Here is a 13,499-nt window from a genome sequence, read left to right as displayed (position 1 = left end):
ATTGTGGAAGCTGTAATATGTCCCACTGTGTCCCACTGTGTATCCCTCTGTCCACACATCTTCTCTTGCAAATGTTGATTGCAATGAGTCATTGGTCTGGTTTGAGATCCCTGGCTTCTGTGACTCCATCAATACTGCATCCTCACCAGGACTCCTACAAGCTATTCTGTTGTTGCCCTGTATCACGGAGATCCTGCAGCTTTGGATCATCAGGGCTGGCCCTTGCGTGCATCCCAACTGTTCACAGATGATATAGGTTTTGGGGTGGGCCAACTCAGGAACCCTGGGTCTGAGCCTGGGTAGTAGCTGAGCTGGTCAGCATGCCAGCTCTCGCTTAACTGTACCACAGGCTTTTCAGTACTGCTCCATCTAGGCCATCCAAGGCTGCACAGCAGGAGGCAGAGTCAGCTCTCCATAGCAAGCATTCTTAACTGCTGAGCTTATGAAGCATATTGGGCTTCATATAATGGACTTTTCAGATACACATTTGCCGCTGACTTTTGCTCTGGTTTGTTCCCTTCTCCCTTGTGCTCTGCTTTCTTCTGTCTAGTTTCCTTCCTGTCCTCAGCGAGTCCCTGTAATGTGCAGCATATTGGCAAACTGTCCTGTGGTGTTCGAGTTCACTGAGAAGTTGTCTTTAGACGTGGGGATGCACCTCCACTTCAGACCCAAGTATATTTTCTCCAAAGTATCTTCTAAGACTTATAAATGTCTAGGGATGGGATGTGGCCCCCACCCCACCACACCCCTGAAACTCTGTGATATCAAGGTTATCCTGTGGCCTTTATATGCATATGTACACACATGCACTCACATGAATACACACAAAGTTTACCTTTGCATTACCTATAGCATTATCATTGCAATGACTTGTTGCAGTGACCCAAGGACAAAGACACTGTGGTCCCAAGAACAACAAGAGGGCATACTACTGCCAGCAGAGGTGACTATTATTTATTTATTTTTTGTGTGATGCAAAAGTGCCTGCTGTGGGAGAGAGAAGCCACAAGCTCAGCCATGGGGAGAAAGCTCAGTTTGGAATCCTGCCAGCTTCCTCGACTTTCCCAGTCAATTGATAGTGCTACCCTCATGGTATGATTTGTTCTGCTAAAGTCTCTCTCTCTCTCTGAGTGTGTGTGTGTGTGTGTGTGTGTGTGTGTGTGTGAAGTCCAGCTGCCTGGAGTCTTCACAGCTGATTTCTGCTGCATATTTTGAGCACTCATTTTGATGATGCTTTGATATTTGTCTGTCATCTATCTACATATCATCTATCTATCTATTTATTCATCTATCTATCTATCTATCTATCTATCTATTATGTCTCTTTATCATCTATTTATTCATCTATCTATCTATCTATCTATTATGTCTCTTTATCATCGATTTATTCATCTACCTATCTATCTATCTATCTATCTATCTATCCATCCATCTATCTATCTATGATCTATCTATCTAAATCTATCTATCATCCACCATGTGTCTATCATTTATCTATCACTTGCTGTTTATTCTTTAACTTTGGTTTCCTGTATACTTAATATACTCACTCTTTCCAAAACAACAGCATGGCGATCACAGATTCTTTTCTGAACCAAACAGAACAGTATGCCCTTCTGTTTCTTATAAGGCATCTTGTCATGGGGTTGCGGAGATTGTGCAGTTGGTTGAGTGTTTTCTGTGGGAACATAAGAACCTAAGTTTGATCCATGGTACTCACATAAAAAAAAAGCTAGGCACAGTGGCAAACACAGTAAATGGGTGAGATTTCCCAACAGGAAGAGGCAGTGTCAAAGAATTTTGATTTACAGCGGCTTTTGCATTGACCTTGGCTTCCCAGTTTCTAAGCGGTGTCACCAGGGTATCTCACTAATGTATGGTTGTGAATTTTTCATGGCAAGGCATGTGTTTGTGTTATTGGCCTCCTGGGCAAGGAGGAAAAAGCATGACATGTCAACAGCGACATAAATGGTTAGGTAAATCTTTATTCCCATCAGACCTCCCTGCAAAGCCCTGTTATTTGTGTCTCACTCAACCGCTCATTCATTCACGAACATTTATTGAGCAACTTCCGTCTCTAAGTACTGTGGGGGTTTACAGCGATGTAGAAATCAAATAGCATGGTGACATAAGTGATACAGCAGCAGGCCTGGGTGTTGAGAGGAAGGGTGAAACGCTTTGAGAGGGGTTTCCTCCTTGAAGTATTAAGACACTTGAAGCGTGCAATGAACAGGCTTCTCTTGTAAAAATGGGTCTTTATGGCCTTGTAAGATGCCCCTCCAGGGGCACCCTGAGGGATCAAGTGGCAGGTGTCTGGGAGGGCTCAAATTTCAACTGTAGAAACTCAAGCGACGTGGCTCCGTTCTCCAATGTGTAAAAGGGAAAGGCTCAAATAGATTGAGTACGGAAGTCTTTAAATTTCATCAGCTTCCTGAACGAAATAATTTAGGATATGGTTATGCAAAGATATCTCTCTCTCTCTCTGTGTGTGTGTGTGTGTGTGTGTGTGTGTGTGTGTGTGTGTGTGTGTTCACTGTGTTAGTTGATTCTTCCCTGCTGTGACAGAATACTTAGCAAAAAAGCAAACGTAATAGAAGAAAGGTTTATTCTGGCTCCATTCTGGCTCCATGCCGCTGGGGACCCTGCCTCATGGGGTGCTGCCACCCATAGCTAAGATGAGTCTTCTCACCTCAGATCACACAATCTAGATAACTCCTCCACAGTCATGCCTGGAAACTAACTAAATCCTCATGACTCCTCACAAGCACACCAGAGAGTTTCCTCTCAGGCACTTAGTATTTAGAGACTAACAAGTTGACAATTAATATTGGCGCACACTTTTGTAATCATTAGAAACGACTCCTTTATGAGATCTTCAAAAGAGACCAAGGTTTGGGACTTTTGAGGCTGAGCCATTGGGTTGTGCCACTCAAGACACAATTCAGAGAGTCAAAAGCGCTGCTGAACAGGGTTGAGGACAATATAAGGGGATTACAAAACCTTCTGGTTTGAGTCTGAAATGGCCCTGAATGCTCATATTTTGAACATATATAGCAGTTCATGCTATTTGGGGCGGGGCTGAAGTGGAGATTCCATCAGGTGGGTCCAGAAAGGATGCTGGGTCTCCTGACACTATAGCTATAGGCACTTGTGAGCCCTTAGATTGAGTGCTAGGAGCTGACATCTGGTCCCCTGGGAGATCAGAAAATGCTTTTATCCGTATCTCCACCCACCTCATATAAAAATATTTTAATATGTTCCTTGTACAGTTCAGAGACCTTTCTCAGGCTTCTGACATAGAAGACTTGCAGTATATCTAGGAAGTATCTCAATAACCTGACAAAAAAATCATTAAGTATGACTTGTTAGTAAGTTTTTTTTAAGAAAGATAAAGGGCTGGAGGGTACCTCAGTTGGTACAGTTCTTATGTAGCCCACACAAGAAAACCTGGGTTCAATCACCAGCACTGTATAATTCTGGAGCTATGCCAGTAATCACAGCACTCAGAAAACGAAGGGAAGAGGATCAGAAATGCAGTCATTATTGGCCATATACAGAGGTCAAGGCTACCCTGGGCTACATGATGCTCTGTCAGAAGTAAGCAAAAGAGAAGGGCATATCTGGGTATAGGAAAGGATAATGTTACACACACATACACCATTTATAGTGAATTTAAGGGAATCAATTGTGAGATCTGTTTATTTAGTTTTTCAAATTTTTACTTTTCATTATGTGTGTAGATCTCTGTACGGGTATGTGCATATAAGTGCAGTGTCTGTGGAGGCCAGAAGAGGGCGACATATCCATTGGAGTTGGTATTAAAGGTGACTGTGAGCAGCCTGAGGCGGGTGCTGGGAGCTGAACTCCACTGGAAGAGCAATTTGTATTTCTAATCATTAAGGCATCTCTCCAATTCCAAAGCCCTAGTTTAGGATCACTTAATTTCATTATCAGACTGCAAGTCACAGAATGCTAAACCCCGTCAGAATCAAAAGAGGTCTAAGGAAGTGACAAGCCTTGTGACAGATTATTTGCAATTAGTTCCATCTCACATGCTCCTGTGCAGTGTGCTGCAGTCCCTCCCACCACGAGGAATGGAAATCGTTCTCTCTTCTTAATTTAGGTTGACTCTAAAAACTTACCTGGACCATTAATAAATAGGATTGAGCGTGATCAAAATGACGTTGATGACTTCTAGGCAGTATTTTCACAGGGTGTGTCAGTGAGACAATTTCATCTCATTGAACAAATACATGGCAGAATAATTGTGCGTGTATGTGTGTGTGTGCGCATGTGCGTGTGTGTAAGTTCACATGCAACTATTTGTCATGCATTTTAGAAGTCAGAGAACAACCTGAGGTGTCAAACCTTGGGAGACTCCTGTCTTGGTTTTTGAGACAGCACCTTTCACTAATCTGGAGACAGAACCCTTACGGAGGGATCCTAAGCAAGTACTCTCCTGATGAACCACACTTCAGCCCCCTCACTGGAGGATTCTGGGTAGGTGCCGTATCGCTGAACTACTTATCTAGCCTTCTGCTTTTGTTCTTTGTTCCTGTCTCGTTTGAGACAAAAATCTCACTAAGTTGCTCGGGTTGACCTTAAACTCACTCTGTATGCATTCCTTTCTGTTGCTATGGTGAGCTCTGTGATCAGAAGCAACTTAGGGTAAGAAAGGCTTTACTTGCCTTGTACTTCCAAGTCACAGTCCACCTCTGACGGCTGAGGAGGTCCTAACAGGGACTCAAGCATGAACTTGAAGCGGAAGCAATGGAGGATGCTTCTTACTGGCTTAATCACAGACTCATGCTCAGCTTTCTTTCTTTCTTTCTTTCTTTCTTTCTTTCTTTCTTTCTTTCTTTCTTCTTTCTTCTTCTTCTTTAAATTTAATTGATTTATTCAGATTGCATCTCAATTGTTATCCCCTCACTTGTATCCTCTCTTTCTTCCCTCCCTTCCTCCCTCCCTCTTTCACCCTATTCCCCTCCCCTACGTCTGTGACTGAGGGAGACCTCCTCCCCCACCATATGGTCACAGCCTATCAAGTCTCATCCTGGTAGCCTGCTTATCCTTTCTCTGTGTGCCACCAGGCCTCCCCACCAAGGGGAAGTGGTCAAATAGAGGGCACCAGAGTTCATGTCAGAGTCAGTCCCAGCTCTCCACACAACTGTGGAGAATGTCCTGTCGATTGGCTAGATCTGCGTGTATTGTCCTTGGTTGGTGCAGTAGTTTGAGCAGCAAGGAAATCCTGAAATATGTGGGCAAATGGATGGAACTAGAAATGATCATACTGAGTGAGTTAACCCAGAAGCAGAAAGACTCACATGGTATATACTCACTTATAATTGGGCACTAGCCCAAAAGGGATGTCCCATGAAAGTCTTCACTTACCAGGAGATTGGAGTAGATGTAAGGACTTCCTATTTGGACTCTAGGTGAGAGAAGTATGGGAGAATGGGGAAATAGAAGCATTCAGCGGGTCCTAGAAACCTACAAGAAGAACATCATGATGGGCAGATCTGGACCCAGGGGGCTCCGTCTGCTCAGCTAGCTTTCTTATACAGCCCAGGACCACCTACCTGCCCAGGGTCCTACATCAATTAACAAGCAACACAATCCCCCACAGTTGTGCCCACAGGCCAATCTGATCTATGTAATTCGTTAGTTGAGACTCTTTTGTCAAGTGACTCTAGGCTGTGTCAACACACACACACACACACACACACACACACACACACACACACACACCACCCATCATGGGCACACAAAGAAGAAATTGCATTTTACACCTCCCGCCCCCGCCTGTGTTCTCTTTCCCTCACTCCTGCTCACCTTTCCTCTTTCTTTATTGAGATGGTGCCATTTATTTCTTTCGCTTCCTGTCCAAATGTTCCCCAAAGTCTGTTGTGTTTAAATGCTTGGTCCCCAGCTGCTGATGCTGTTTTGTGTGGTTGTGGAGCTTTTGAGAGGTAAGGTTGCCTACCTGATATGCCTAAGTCCATAGGGGCCGCATTTGATGGGCATGGACCGGACCTGTTTCTTGTCTGAGCTGTCTATGCTTCCTGGTTGGTGGTGACAGCGGGAGCCCTGGCCTCACACTTCCCCGACACCAAGTTCTACCATGCCCTTCCTAACATGATGGATTCTACCCTCTCAAACAGTGAACCAAGAAAATATAAATCTTCCCCCCCTTAAAGTGTCTTCTGTCTGGTATTTGGGCATAGCAATGTAAATGTGACTCCTTCACTGACATACCCTCCAAGTCCCACCCCTGCCCCTGCCCCTACCCCCACCTCCACTTCCAACCCCACCCCCACTGCCGCCACCGCCTCCGGAATAGAAACTTGAATCACTCGGCATGAAAAGCCAAATTATTGAATTTTTTTTAAAGGGAGGAAAAGAACTATTGCTCCCTCAGAATGAAGACAAATATACAGCTTGCAGTGCAATGCATCAATTTGAGTAGCAAATACCAGAAACAGAAATGATATTTATATAAGGAAACTAAGTGAGTAAGTGCATACATCACAGGAGAAGAGAGGTTTATGCAGAGGCAGGGTGACTAGCTAGGGTGTCCGTTCAGGAGCCCAGCAAGGGATATCACAGGGGCAGATAGCTCTGGGGCCTGTGCTTCTGCTGAGTACCCTGACACAGGCAAGGTTGGGCTCAGCACCGGACTCTAGAACATTCCTCCCTCCTTCCCCCTTTCTTTCCCTCCCTCTCTCCCTGAGTACCGCAGTTAAAACCCAGGTCCTTGTACACAGCAAACTTAAACTACTACCAACCTACAAGCTTAGCCCTAAGAAACATTTCTTTGCAAAAATATTATCCTTGTTTTTTAAGCAACGAGAGCTATTAACTACTACATGCTAATCACGTAAGACTTCTGCATTATGTCAAATCCGATATCAATGAGGGAAAAGCAGCTCACTATTATTTCTATTTATTAATAGGAACATGTGTGCAGACATGCGGTAACTTGACTAGCACTACATAGCAAATGATAGATTCAGGTTTCAAGCCAGGTTGGCTTAAGCCACCATTAGTCCTCCAGGCTTGGGTGCTAGACTATCTGTCTTTATCCTGGGAGGATTGGCTGGATCAGTCTGCAGCGTTCTTCAGTTCCATGCTGAGCAAAGCATAAGAAAGGAGGGGCATCTCTGTGTGTATTGGTGAAATGGTGGCAAGGAGGCAAAACAAAACAACAACAACAACAACAAAAAACAACTGATGACAAGGACAACCAAGTCTGGCTCCTGGCACTGAGTTCAGATGCCAAGTTAGGTGGAAACTGATCTCTCTAATTCAGTCTCTTTGTCTTTCTGAATGTCTATACATGTTTATGAGTGTGTGTGTGTGTGTGTGTGTGTGTGCAGATAACTAAAACATAGTGAAAACAAATCTCTTTTAAAGGTAGACAGGAATTGAGAATGTCAAGTTCTGACCTCCACATGCCTACACACACACACACACACACACACACACACACACACACACACACAATATGGTATCCCTGAAAGGAAAAAAATCAATATGATTATAAGAATCTGGAGTTTGTTTAGATCTCAGACCTTGAGAAGAATTTCCTGAAACCCTCTAATGGAGGCTGAAGTGTATCTTCCCAGGCACAAGGATGTGTTTCAGGCAGGGATCCAGGAGGGCCACTCAGCCTGCATCCCAGTGGTCTCCTCCCTGAGTTCAATCCCCAACCCTCCACAGAGGCCACGTCAAGGTCAGCGCTGCCTTGACCTCCTGAGCCTGTCTCCTCCCTGCCATACCCTTCTGTTGCTCTGCCCTTTGACACTTGTTTCACCCTCAAGTCCTGCTGGGGCTCCTAGATGTCTGCTCTATTCTCTACCACCTTTCTCACTAGGTTGTTGTCAGCTTGGTCAACTCCGGGAAAATCCATGACATGTAACCATTTGGCACATGTCCCAGCTCCTTCCTTCCCTTCCCTCTAAGGTGCCTCAGAAAGCTTACTAGGATCTGGCTTCTGGGTCCCAAGTACATGCCTTTGAGCCTCCTCTCTCTCTGTATGAATGAAGCTATCCTCCACTACATCTCATCCTCTGCTCCTTTCTAAAGAGAAATTCAGGGCGTATTAAGCAATAGACTAGAAGTTAAGAGTGATCCCCACACTGACTTCACAGATACACTGTGGCAATCCCTGTTGGCTTCGTAGTAGGAGCACTGAGCGCTGTAGAGGGTGTATTAAGTCTTCCTTGTAGTTCCTGACCCCCACTTGTTCAAACATTACCTATCCATCACTGCTTGCCTTTGCCAGACAAATGACCGTTTCTAAAATGAATTCATCTCCGCGCGCCTGAGGGGAATGCGTGACTTTCCGTCACCAATAAAGTACTGATTAAAATAGATTGTGGTACGATGAGTGGGGTACGTGTTTATACTCCAAGCACTCGGCAGGCTGAGGCAGGAGGAGAGCCTCGTAGGGAGTTCAAGCCTCGTAGGGAGGTACCTTGTGGTTCCGGGTCAGCCTGGGTTACGTAGTTAACAGAATAAGATAGGACGGCATAGAACAGGGCAGAGTAGGGTAGGATAGGATTAATAAGGTAGGCAGAACACAAATGAGTAAACCAGCACAGGAGAAATTCAGAGGGGATTTACAATCCACGAACGTAGCCATGTGGTTTTAGGCATGAAGTCTAGATATTGTATCCCAGGACTCATTAGAATAAACAGGGAGCGGGTAGAAGACGCACTAACCCCCCCCCCCCCCCCCAGTTCTCTCACTATGCTTTTCTGGTTTTGAGCTAGGACAGCCAGGCTATGTAGGAAGATTGCTGACTGACCTGGTGTTATTCATTTGGAGACAGGAGCTAGCTCAGAGCTGGGGATAAGCCAGCAGACACTTTGCTCCTATTGTCTGCTATGCACCACAACCACCCATGCAGTTGTCTCTTAGAATGATCTATTCTTGTAGGGGGCGGGGGGTGGGGGGGGGGAGGCAGGGCGGTGCAAAGCAGCTCATATGTCAACAGTAGGTGACTGCCACCAGGCCAGTGCCAGAGAACCTGATTATCCCATCACGAATGGGTTCAGAATCTGTCTCTGGCACCAGGAAACCTAGAAGCAGACTCGCCATTCAGTTGTTGCAATACTGACTCATCCATTCTGCTGTGGAGAAGAGACACACAGTGCAAACAATTGTTCCACACATTCCAGATATGAGGCTGGCTATGCACAGGTCCTCGGTGCAGGTGTGAAGGTCAGAGGACAACTTTTGGGGGCTACCTCCTCCCCACGTGTGGGTCACTGGGCTGGAACTCGAGTTGCCAGGTTTAGCTGAAAATGCCTTTACCCATGTCACCAGCACACGAGGGACCCCCGTGGCTTATTTTCTAAGCACGAGGAACTGTGTGGAATCTTCCTGGAAAGACTCACCGAGAGACCTAGACTTTAAAATCACGTCAGATGCCAGGCGTGGTGGCGCATGCCTTTAATTCTAGCACTCAGGAGGCAGAAGCAGGCAGATGTCTGAGTTCGGGGCCATCCTGGTCTACAGTGTTAAGTCCAGGACAGCCAGGGCTACATAGAGAAACCTGGTCTCGGAAAAACAAAGAAAGAAAAATAAAATAAAATAATAAAAATAAAATCACATCAGTGCTAAGCGTAACATTAGTGGATGAGGTTTTAATAAAGGTTTCTATGCCACAGGCAGAAGCTGTTGTACTTACCCATGCTAGGGTCCAAAGTGAGTCATTCCTTTTGAATTTAGAAACAAGGGAAATAAGGATGCTTTCTGAAAGTTAAATTTTAATGTGGATGTATAATAGATCAGAGTGGAAATGCCGCAGAGTCGTTTTAAGGAGCCAGCAGTAGAGGGTGGCTGCACTGACTATTCACCTCACAGCAATTAGCTAGTCACACCCCAGCTGCCCCCACCGCGAAGAAAAACCTCAGCCTCCAGGGGAATCTCTATGGGAAACAAAGCTTCCTCCCTGGCAGGGGCTGAGGTGGGTGGGGTGCGCACTTAACTGAAGAATGTTTCGAATGCTATGAAACCTAGACACCTCTCACATGGGACGTGGACTGTGAAGGCTATTTTCTATTCCAAATCCCACCAGCAGGGCCGAGATAGCTTCGTTCTGAGATCTCAGACACTTAGGCGATTGTTCTAACTGTTCACTTGATGAGATCTAGAATCACCTAAGAGACAAGCCTCCCGGTGTGTCTGCGAGGGACTTTCCAGATTGGGTTAATTGAGTATGGTGGTTTGGATAAAAATGGTCCTGGTGGGTTCATGAAGAGAGGCGCGATCAGGGGGCGTGGCCTTGTTGGAGTGGGTGTGGCTTTGTTGGAGGACATAAGTCACTTAGGAGGCGGGCTTTGAGGTTTCAAACGCTCAAGCCACACCCACTGTGGCGTTCATTCTCTTCTGCTGCTGCCTGCCAATTAGGATATAGAATGCTCAGCTCCTTCTCCAGAGCTTATGTCTGCGTGCATGCTGCCATGCTTCCCACCATGACGACAATGGACTAAGCCTCTGAAACTGGAAGCTGGCCCTGATTAAATGTTTTCCTTTATGAGAGTTATGGTCAAGGTGTCTCTTCACAGCAACAGAAACCCTAACTAACACACTGTGGTAGGAAGACTCTCCCTGAACGTAGGTGATGTCATCCCATGAGGTAGAGTCCAGGATTGGACCAGCATTTATCTCTTGCGGCTTCCTGACTGAAAGCACAATGTCAACAACCGCTCTGCATTCCTTCCTCCCTGACATCTCCATTAAGATGTGCTGTACCCTACGACGTAACCCAAATCAAATGCTTTTTAAAAGATGCTTTGTCTAAGTGTACGCCACATGCATATCGTGTGCATACGTGTGGGTGCTCATGCCTGTGGGTGCTCTCAGAGGCCAAAGGCAGATGTCAGGTGTGGTGCTCTAGTCTGTCTCCTTACACCCTCCTCGTCCCCACACTCACAACAATAATGCTTCAGATACATGTCCAGCCACCCTCAGCTTTTTACCTGGATGTCAGGGATTTGAACCCAGGTCCTCCTGCTAATGCAGCAGGTGCTCTTGCCCACTGAGCCAACTCTCTAGCACCTTTAAGGTGCTCTTGTCAAGTACTTGTCAGAGCAAAAGGAAAAGGAACACACCGTGCAGCACATTCTCCCTGCTCTGCAGGTATGTTCCCGAAGAACTCTGAGTGCTGTCTCTAAATGCCTCCTCATTGGACACTGGGAAACTGCTGTTACATTTCAGGCACTGAGTCTGTAATGTTGGTTAATGTGAGTTTAGCTTTGAGTGCGAAGTTTTCTCTACAGGGGGAATGTTAACCTCTTCCTAGCCAGAGGGATGGAAAGCAGGCACACATTCTGAACGGTGGTCCATTTAAAGAGGTCAGCGTGAACACACTATGACGACCACCCATGGGGAATAAGTGTGGCTTCTGTGGGGGGGAATGTAGCCCAAGCTCCTTTTCTTTGAGGGCAACAACTTCAGAACAACGCTTTATGGACCTATGCGCACAATTATTCTCTCAAGGGTCAGCTGTGATGGAATGTATCTGTAAGTGACTTATGAATTTTGGCTGAAGGAAGACTTCTTGGTCAAGCCTGAGGGAGAACAAAGTCTTGGAGACAGTGAAGAGGAGGACGTTCCATCGGAGCCCATAAAGAGACGGTGTGAAATGAGGACCGGAGTTCAAGTCCCAGATCTCACAGGGGAAATAAAAGTCAGATGTGGTGATGCAGGCTTGGGAACTTCAACACTGGGGAGGTAGACACAGCCGGTGCTCAGTGGCTGCCCAGCAAGGCCAGAAAATGAAGACTTGTCTCAAATATGACAAGGCAGATAACTCCCAAGGAACACACCTGAGGTTAATGTCTGATCTGCATATACATTTGCCACCTCCCAACCACATGCGTACACACACACACACACACACACACACACACACACACACACACACACACACATAATAAGAAACAGGCTATAACCACAGCAAGGATTTTCACTCTGAAATGATGTCTTCAGTTTCCAGAAAACATTCTGCACCGTCCATTTACCCCTGATAAAAAAAAATAAGCTTAAGAGTGGAAACTGCCTCTCCTCTGATCCACTTTCTTGGTAAGTAAGGTTTTTCATGGGACGTATCCCTTGGACTAGTGTTTTGATATAAGTGAGTATATACCGTTTGTCTCTTTTTGCTTCTGGGTGAACTCACTCATTATGATAATTTCTAGGTCAATCCATTTGTCCACAAATTTCGGGAATTCCTCGTTTTTAATAGCTGAGTAATACTCCATAGTGTAAATGTACCATAGTTTCTTAGTCCATTCTTCTACTGAGGGACATTTAGGCTGTTTCCATGTTCTGGCTATTGTGTATAAAGCAGCTATGAACATGGTTGAGCATATGTCCCTGTTGTGTGTTAGGGCATTTTCTGGGTATATTCCAAGGAGTGGGATAGCTGGGTCTTGAGGAAGCCCTATTCCCATTTTTCTGAGAAAATGCCAGATAGCTTTCCAAAGTGGTTGTACTAGTTTGCATTCCCACCAGCAGTTTAGGCGAGAGTAGCATGGAAGAATGGGGAAATAATAGGACCCACAGGGTCCTGGAAACCTACAAGAAGAACTTTATGACAGGCAGATCTGGGTCCTGGGGTCCTCCTCAAACTAAGGCACCAGCCAAGGAGAAATAGGCAGTAAACTTCGAACCCCTACCAAGACCTAGCCGACGAACACGATATTCTCCACTGTTGAGTGGAGAGTGAGATCTGATTCTCACGTGAACTCTGGTGCCCCTTTTCTGACCACGTCCCCTGGATGGGGAGGCCTGGTGGCACTCAGAAGAAGGATAGCAAGTTACCAAGAAGAGACTCGATAATCTTAGAGCATACATAGGGGGAAGAAGTCTCCCTCAATCACAGACATAGGGGAGGGGAGAAGGGGGGAAGTGGGAGGGAGGGAGGAATGGGAGGAAACAGGGGAAGAGCTAACAATCAAGATGTAATATGAATAAATTAATTTAAAAAAAAAGAATAAAAAAAAAAGAGTGGAAACTGCAAATTCTATAGTATATGGCTCCATGGTTCTTTCCCATGACAGATGAAGAAAAGAAAAAAAAATCTTACATTAAAAAAGAGAAATGAGCATACATCTCATAGCCCAAGATCAGAGGTGCTTCTATGATTCCTTTGAAGTTTCTTGTTATTTTGTGTGTGTGCACATAGGTGTGTTTGAGTGCATGTGTCTGTATACAGATGTGAGTACATGTGTGTGAATGTGTGTATGGGAGGTGCCATTCCATTCCTCAGGGACAGTCCACCTTAGTTTTACAGGCATGGTCTCTCGTTGGCCTGTAGCCTCCTGTGGCCTGTCTCTCTCCTAGCACTGAAAGTATAGCGCTCTCTCTCTCTCTCTCTCTCTCTCTCTTTCTCTCTCTCTCTCTCTCTCTCTCTCTCCTTCCTCCACCTGACTCTCTTCCTTCTTTCCTACCCTCCCCTTCCTCCTCTCCCCCCCTCCTCTTCCTC

This window comes from Acomys minous (assembly GCF_964271855.1).
Source record: "Acomys minous genome assembly, chromosome: 16".
Classification (NCBI taxonomy): domain Eukaryota; kingdom Metazoa; phylum Chordata; class Mammalia; order Rodentia; family Muridae; genus Acomys; species Acomys minous.
This window is presented reverse-complemented; position numbering follows the sequence as displayed.